This window comes from Gopherus flavomarginatus, chromosome 1, assembly GCF_025201925.1.
Source record: "Gopherus flavomarginatus isolate rGopFla2 chromosome 1, rGopFla2.mat.asm, whole genome shotgun sequence".
Taxonomy (NCBI): domain Eukaryota; kingdom Metazoa; phylum Chordata; order Testudines; family Testudinidae; genus Gopherus; species Gopherus flavomarginatus.
Window position 1 is genome coordinate 258,054,826 of NC_066617.1, and position 8,700 is coordinate 258,063,525.

Consider the following 8,700-nt stretch of genomic DNA (forward strand, 5'->3'; position numbering starts at 1 on the left):
GCATTCCTCTGCAGGTGGAAAGATTTCCACAACGCTAAAATTGAGATAATTGTATACCTGCAGAGAATTTTGCTGAAGAGAGTAAAAGAGGAAAAGAATTCTATGGATGATGTGTAAGGAAATGTGACGGACAGTTACATTGGTTTAAAAAAAATGTGCACAAAAAAACCACAATGAAAGAATTTGTATTTCCTTTTAACAAGGTTTTCTGTGTTCTTATTCATCATCATCAAGGCAAAGCCCCAAATGACAAAGCCTACTTGCAAATTGAAGGGATTGATTGTGTTTTGTTTTCTTTGTTGCAACCCAGCGACTATTCCTCCTTTCAATCCTGCCCAAAAGTCATATTCCTGTAGTCATGACATCAGGCTATTGTCATGGAAACGACTTGAGATTTCCCTGATTAGAAGAGAGAGGATATGAGAAACGAGCCCTTTTAAACACAATGGACTGGAATCAATCGTCCCTGCTACAAGGAAATGCAACTCCATTGACTTCAGCTGAGTTGTACCTTGCTTACAGCAGGTCTGAATATGATTCATTTTGCCCTGACCAAGTACTGAGATTCAATTGATGCCAGCAGCCCTTGATAGTGTGCAGAGTGACCTGGGGCTGCTGCGGTTCGCGCCGCGGGGGAGTTATTTCCAAGAACACAAAATGTGTCCTTAAACAAGCAAGCAAACAAACAAGAAAGCGAGAAAAACCTACCACAAACCTACAGGGACCGAGAGAAGCTGGGAGAGTGGCTTTGCCCAGGGTACAGCCATTCTGGAATTCAATATCTGAAGAGCTTTGTTGTTGTTTTTTTTTTTTTCATATTAAGAGGCGTTCCTGACATTCTTGCTTTTTGTCTTCTGCAAAAGTAATGAGAACTGCCTCATCTTAAATCTCTGCCCCCCGCTGCCCCTGGTTAACTGGTCCATTTGAAATGGATAACATCCTATGCAGTGTCAGAGGAGACACTGCTCTCTAGTCTTTCCAGAAGAACTGTAATTGGCACCTTACCCTTCTTTAACGCTTATTTTTTTCTGCCAGAGAAGTGCAGTAGGAACAAGGTAAGGAATTTGCTAACCATAACGTTACGTACTGTGGCTTTGTTCTGGTTTTACTTTTCTTTCTCTCCATAACATTTTTCTTCCTGTCTTTTAAATGCCTCCTTCTGCTTTCTGTTTGCTTTCTTGCTGCCCCATTCCATGACTTTTCAGGATGGCAGCAGCCTCTGCTGCTGTTCGTGTTTTCAGATGATGTCTTAATACTACTGCTGCTTTAGCTTGGGTAGGGGTTGGGATACCTGAGCGCAGGTTTTCCCCAGTGTTATTGTCATCCTGCTGGTTACTTCACAGGGGAGGCCTGAAATGAAACAAGTTCACCTGGCACCAGCCTTCCACAGGCTGCACTTTGGGACCTCCCTATCTCTGATGCTAGGTGAAAGCCTGCAGGAGTGCAGAGGTTGGCCCAAAAGGCTTAGAGCAAGGGGCAGTGTTGTGTGAGTCAAAAGGGCTAGTCTGGCATCGCTATTCTTACCAGCTCTGTCCAAGGACTGAGCGGAGCTGAAATGATGTGACACTAGGGGAAACTTGTGCTCAGGTATCCAAACCCCAACCCAAGCTAGAGCAGCACTGTGAAGACACCATCCAAAGGCACGAACAACAACAGCGGCTGCTGCCATCCTGAAAATTCATGGAATGGGGCAGCAAGTAAGGAAATACGAGGGTGGTGAATGTAATTAAAGGTGGAGGGGGAAAGCGTGCAGCAATTCTCACTAGAACAGCAAAAGCTGGGAAATCAAAAATGTCCTTAGGTAGAGGGAAGTTAGACCTGGTTAAGATGTTATTTTGGTGTCTGAAGGAAACTGCTAAAGAGCTCTTTCCTTTTTAGAACCTGGGAATTCAGAAGAGAGGACAAAAAGTGAAGTAGAGGACTGGTAAGCAACCACTCTAAACATCAAAATAAGATGGAAGTAGGTTTGCCTTTCCTGGGTGCTAGTAGAACCTGGACTTTGTAGGTATGAATTGGAAACAGGCACTTGGCTTGGACAGCCTGCCCTGCTCCAAGGATGAAAAATCTCATAGCCTGGGTAAAGCAAGACCACACAGACATTGTATGGGGGCCAGTGTGGTGGATGGAACTCTGTCCCCAAGCAGGAGTCAGGCTGTGGAGCATCTCTCTGGCCAGCTCACAGCCCATGGGAAATTATTTGAAAGTCACATTATGCAGTTCATTTAAAAATGTGTAACGCCATTGAAATCAGTGGGAGCTGCATGTGCTCAGCATTTCTGGAAATCAGGCCATTGTGCTAGATAGCAAAACTATAGGAAATGTTGGTGAGTTGAATATTTTAGTCAAACTCCAGTGGGTTGTTAATGTGTACATATGTATTTATGTGCAGCCAGGTGGAGCTGAATAAGAAAGGGGATGATGACAAAGAGGAAGATAAGGATGGAAGAATATGGCATTAGACTAGGCACGGCTGAGCAATTGGTCAGGAAACATGAATTTAAAAAGCACAAAACAGTTTTTTAATTGTTCTGCTTTCACTTACAAACTGTCCCCTCTCCTTTTAAACCTATAGGAAGCACAGACAGAAAATTTTAAAAGTGAAAGAAGTTCTCCTGGAGGTACAGGCAAGTAACTAATTCAACAAACTGCTCATCATTCAACCGAGCAAATGAGGAGTTGACTGTAAGATGAAGACTCCAGTGAGAAGAAGGTGGGGGGAAGTTAGAAAGGGTTTTCTTGTTGGAATGGAGTTACTTGCAGAGGAATATGTGTGACCCATTATACAGAGCATTCAGTTTCAATCTGATCATCATTACCTGTTGTTTTCATTAAACTCTAGTGCAGAGCTTTGGATTAGTGCCAGAGCCTTTCCCATTGCTCTGCTCAAAGGAGAGCTCAGTTGCGTATCTACCCTGAAGGCCAGACATATGACTCAGTCCTACTGCGGTCTATAAATGGAGCCTATTTGCCTGGGTAAGGGCTGCAGCAGCACACCCTCTTCTTTCTCCATGTTGGCCTTAAAGCAACAGCAGACTCGACAGGAGCATCTTCTGCTATTTTATAATGTCTGTTTTCCCACATGGGTGTAGAGAGTTGGATGGCCCAAATCAGGTGACTTGAGAACATTAGTGACCTGTGAAAGACTCTCTCCCTGGCAAGACCTGAGTTCAAGGTTCTCTATTGAAAAAGAAATAGCTGAAGACACAAAAGTTATGTACAATGGGATAAGGAGTTGCCTTTTCTGAATTCTCCCTGTGTGGTTATTAGGTATTAGTTATGTCACCAACTCCAACAGGGAAGCAGCGATCTCTGAACTCAAGTCTAGGCAGGCATGTAAAGAAAAAATTAAACATAGTTAAAAATATATTTACAGTGAAATCTTCACTGAGAATCACTTCCAGAAGATGGGCCCTGGCTGTAGAAACCATGTTAAAGTATTCAGAAGACTCCCAATACAATACTGTTGAATCTTAATTTAGATGTTCAAATACCACAGTGATGAGTGTGGTATAAATAACTATGAAACCTCTGCTAGATACCCAATTTTGGCCAGTGCCTTTGGTAGTCACTTACTAGGTTTTACCATATGTTAATTCTCGTTTTCTTTCTTTTTCTCCTCATTTTCATTTTTTAAAAAGATTTTCAATTCACTTAACACTTCATTGTCTTCTACTCACTCCTCTCTCCTAGAAAGACCTGTCTACTTTTGTGGAAATTGACCTAAGAGACGAAGTTGATGAGGTAAGAAAATAAAACTACCAGGCCTGAATGCACAGGATTTTATCTTATTTAAAGTATCATTTCCCCAGAAGGGGCAGGTGTGAGAGTGAAAAGCAGCATGGAATATAGAGTTCTCCTTCTGTTTCCAGATAAGCTATCAGCTGCCTGCTACCTCTCTCTGTGTTTCAATTTCCTCACAAGTGTGATGGCCTGAATACGTCCTTACCTCAGACAGGTGGGGTATGGTTTAATACTGAGGTTTTTAAAGTGCACTGAAATTCTTTGACTGGAAGGCCTTATAAAAATGTAAAGTGTTTACTGCTATTAACAAGATAAAATGTGTGTATTATCCAAAGAGGCCAAGTGCAGTTCCTTCTTTCATTACAGAAATACAGTAAGGTGATTCAGAGAACGATAGACCTGTAAGTCTTACATCTGTACCTGGCAAATTGGTTGGATCGACACTTAAGAGAGAATAACAAAATATATAGAAGACTGTGATCTGATAGGGTCTAACCCGCACAAATGCAGCAAAGGAAAATCACGTCTCACTAATCTCTTAGAATTCTTTGAACACATCAGTAAAGTAGTGGATAAAGGTGTGACACTTTGGGGTTCAGCCTGTGTCAGTAAGGGATTGTGTCACCACCTGCCCTGTAACCTTGGATGTTTCTGTGCAGTACAGCCTTAGCTTAGAGCCCTGCCACCAACAGCTGTCTCACAGTATAGTGGCTTCAAGCTGCCTTCCACCTGGTTACTGCTTGCAGGGTGACCCCAACAGCCCTTCCAGACCAGAGTCTCCCCAAAACAGTCTGCCCTGCAGTGTCCAATCCCTCTCCCTGGAACACTCACAAAACCCTTTCACGTTTGCTGCTCCTTTAAAGAGACAGTACACAGCACCAGCCTGTTAGTTTGGCATAGGATTTCACTCTTCCATTTGAAATGCTGAGCTGAGATGGTTGTGTAACAAAACAAGAGCAAGTGGTGGTGTTGCCATGTCAGCCCCATGATATTAGAGAGACAAGGTGGGTGATGCAATATCTTTTATTGGACCAATATCTGTTGGTGAGAGAGACATGCTTCTAGAGCCTTTCTTTAGGTCTGGGAAAGGTACTCTGGGAGCTGGTCTACACGGGGGGGCGTGATCTAAGATACGCCACTTCAGCTACGTGAATAGCATAGCTGAAGTTGAAATATCTTAGATTGATTTACCTCGGGTCCTCATGGTACAGGATCGATGTCCGCGGCTCCCCCGTCAACTCCGCTACCGCTGCTTGCTCTGGTGGAGTTCCGGAGTCGATGGGGAGTGTGTCTGGGGATCGATATATTGTGTCTAGATGAGACACGATATATCGATCCCCAATAAATTGATCACTACCCGCAGATAGGGTGGGTAGTCTGGACGTACCCAGAGTGTCACAGCTAAATACAAGGTGGAACAGATAGTTTAACATAAATAGCTAGCACATATTCTAAGGGTATATCTACACTACGGGATTATTCTGATTTTACAGAAACAGGTTTTTTAAAACAGATTGTATAAAGTCGAGTGCACGTGGCCACACTAAGCACATTAAGTCGGTGGCGTGCATCCATGTACCGAGGCTAGTATCGATTTCTGGAGCTTTGCACTGTGGGTAGCTATCCCATAGTTCCCGCAGTCTCCCCCGCCAATTGGAATTCTGGGTTGAGATCCTAGTGCCTGATGGGGCAAAAAACATTGTCGAGGGTGTTTCTGGGTACAGCCTCGCCCCTCCTTCCGTGCAAGTAGCAGACAACCATTTCGCGCCTTTTTCCCTGGGTGAACTGTGCAGAAGCCATAGCACAGCAAGTATGGGCCCTGCTCAGCTCAAGACAGCGATTATGGACATTGTAAACACCTCGCGCATTCTCGTGCAGTCTATGCTGAACCAGGACCTGCAAAACCAGGCGAGGAGGAGGCCGCTACAGCAGAGCGGCGACGAGAGTGATGGACACAGAATTCTCTCAAACCGCGGGCCCCTGCGCTTTGGAGATCATGCTTGTAATGGGGCAGATTCTAGCCACTGAACGCCGATTTTGGGCCCGGGAAACAAGCACAAACTGGTGGGACTGCATAGTGTTGCAGGTGTGGGACGATTCCCAGTGACTATGAAACTTTTGCATGCGTAAGGGCACTTTCATGGAACTTTGTGACTTGCTTTCACCTGCCCTGAAATGCCAGAATACCAAGATGAGAGCAGCCCTGACGGCTGAGAAGCGAGTGGCGATAGCCCTCTGGAAGCTTGCAACGCCAGACAGCTACCGGTCAGTCGGGAATCAATTTGGAGTGGGAAAATCTACTCTGGGGGCTGCTGTGATGCAAGTAGCCAAATCAATCATTAAGCTGCTGCTACGAAAGGTTGTGACTCTGGGAAATGTGCAGGTCATAGTGGATGGCTTTGCTGCATGGGATTCCCTAACTGTGGTGGGGCGATAAATGGAACCTATATCCCTATCTTGGCACTGGAGCACCAGGGCACCCAGTAAATAAACCGCAAGGGGTACTTTTCCATGGTGCTGCAAGCATTGGTGGATCACAAGGGACGTTTCACCAGCATCCACATAGGATGGCCAGGAAGGGTTCATGAAGCTCATGTCTTCAGGTACACTACTCTGTTTAAACAGCTGCAGCAAGGGTATTACTTCCCAGACCAGAAAATAACAATTGGGGATGTTGAAATGCCTATAGTTATCCTGGGGGACCCAGCCTACCCCTTGATGCCATGGCTCGCGAAGCCATACACAGGCAGCCTGGACAGTAGTCAGGGTAGAATGTGCATTTGGCCGTTTAAAGGCGCGCTGGCGCACATTACTGACTCTCTCAGACCTCAGCCAAACCAATGTCCCTTTGTTGTTGCTGCTTGCTGTGTGCTCCACAGTCTCTGTGAGAGTAAGCGGGAGACCTTTTTGGCGGGGTGGGAGGCTGAGGCAAATCACCTGGTCTCTGATTATGCGCAGCCAGACACCAGGGCGATTAGAAGAGCACACCAGGAAGCGGTGCACATCAGAGAAGCTTTGAAAACGAGTTTCATTTGTTTCTCCTTGATGAAGCCCCACCCCTCCCGATTGACTCATTCCCTATAAGCCGCCCACCCTCCCCCTTCGATTACTGCTTGCTTCCTAAGGAAATAAAGTCACTCTCATTTAAAAATCATGTATTCTTTATTAATTATTTATAAAAAGAGGGAGAGGACTGATAAGGTAGCCCGTGTGGGGTTTGGGAGAAGGATAGGAGGGAAGGAAAAGGCCGCTAAAAAAATTTCAAAATAATGACAGCCTTTTGGTTGGGCTGTCCACTGGGGTGGAATGAGCGGGTGCACGGAGCCTCCCCCCACGCGTTCTTAGTCATCTGGTGGGTGAGGAGGCTAAGGAACATGGTGAGGGGGGAGGGCAGTTATACAGGGGCTGCAGCGGCACTCTGTGATCCTGCTGCTGTTCCTGAAGCTCCACCAGATGCTGGAGCATGTCAGTTTGATCACGCAGCAGCCCCAGAGTTGCATCCCGTCACCGCAGATCTTCCTGCCGACACCTCTGATCTTTCTGACCTCTCATCTCGAGCGTCCCTCCTGTCCTCACGTTGGTCCCTCCTGTCCTCAGTTACTGGCATCTTTCCTGTACTTTGATACCATGTCCTTCCACTCATTCAGATGAGCTCTTTCATTGCGGGTCACTTCCATGATTTCTGAGAACATTTCGTCTTGCGTCTTTTTTTCTCCTCCGCCTTATCTGAGATAGGCTTCAGGAGGGAGACTTGAAAAATTTGCAGCTGCAGGAGGGAGGGAAAAAAGGGAGAGAAGTATTTAAAAAGATACATGTTACAGAACAATGGTTATACTATTTCACGGTGAACAACACTATTCACCTTACATTGCACATGTGATCTCACTACAAGGTCGCATTTTGCATCTTAATATTGAGTGCCTGCGGCTTTGGAGTTAGAGATCACAGACGCAGGTCCGGGCAGCAGAATTCAGCTTGCATGAGGCCATGGTAAGCCACTGTCTTTTGGCTTCTGCAGCCTTCATATATCCAGTGCCCTCGTTTCCCAAATAGCAAGCAAAACCTGTTGAGTGCTGCTCCTTTCCTGTTAACGTGCAGCACCAGAACCGCCCCCATCCAATTCTCTGGGATGATTGCTTTACCCTCCCCACACCATGTGGCTGGTATCATGGAAGATCACTGCTAGCCACCCTTCCCCCTCACCACGTGGCTGGTAGCAGGGAAGATCCCAGCTAGCCAAACGTGAAAAAGTTCAGCGCCAATCACCCCCTCCATCCCCACGCTTGGCTAAATGTGGGGAAGGATTTCTTTTAAGCCACAGGCAAACAGCCTAACCATCTCTGTCCCCTTAATTAAATTCCCATATTTCAACCAGGTTACCATGAACGATATCACTCTCCGGAGGATAACACAGCGAGATAAAGAACGGATGTTGCTTGAATGCCAGCAAATACCGGGACCATACGCAGCTAGGCTTTGTCATGCAATGATACCAGATTACTTGCTACATGCATGGCATGGTCAAGTGTCCTACCATGGAGAACAGAGTAAGGCTGCCCTGCCCAGAAACCTTCTGCAAAGGCTTTTGGAGTACCTCCAGGAGAGCTTCATGGAGATGTCCCTGGAGGATTTCCGCTCCATCCCCAGACATGTTAACAGACTTTTCCAGTAACTGTACTGGCTGCGAATACATCCTAAGTCCTTAAGGCAAATTAATCATTAAACGCTTGTTTTTAAACCATGTTTTATATTTACAAAGGTACACTCAGCAGAGGTCCCTTCCATGGCTTCATTGTCTGGGATAGTGGTTTGGGAAGGCTGGGAGGGTACTTCTGTCAGGCTGAGAAAAAGCTCCTGGCTGTTGGGGAGAGTGCTGTGTGCTCTCTGCAAGCTCATCTTCCCCTTCCGCAGAATCCTCAGCCATGGCTGCGATTACCACCCCCACCTCGGAATCCACGG

General features: G+C 46.0%; 1 long non-coding RNA gene across 1 annotated transcript; it reads left to right on the plus strand.

Moving 5' to 3' along the window:
* Positions 1 to 1,876: 1,876 nt before the first annotated feature.
* On the plus strand, positions 1,877 to 4,850 carry LOC127034346 (uncharacterized). The gene is made up of 3 exons (XR_007769356.1): positions 1,877 to 1,924; positions 2,573 to 2,628; positions 3,695 to 4,850. It is a non-coding gene; the product is annotated as an uncharacterized LOC127034346 (long non-coding RNA).
* Positions 4,851 to 8,700: the final 3,850 nt, after the last annotated feature.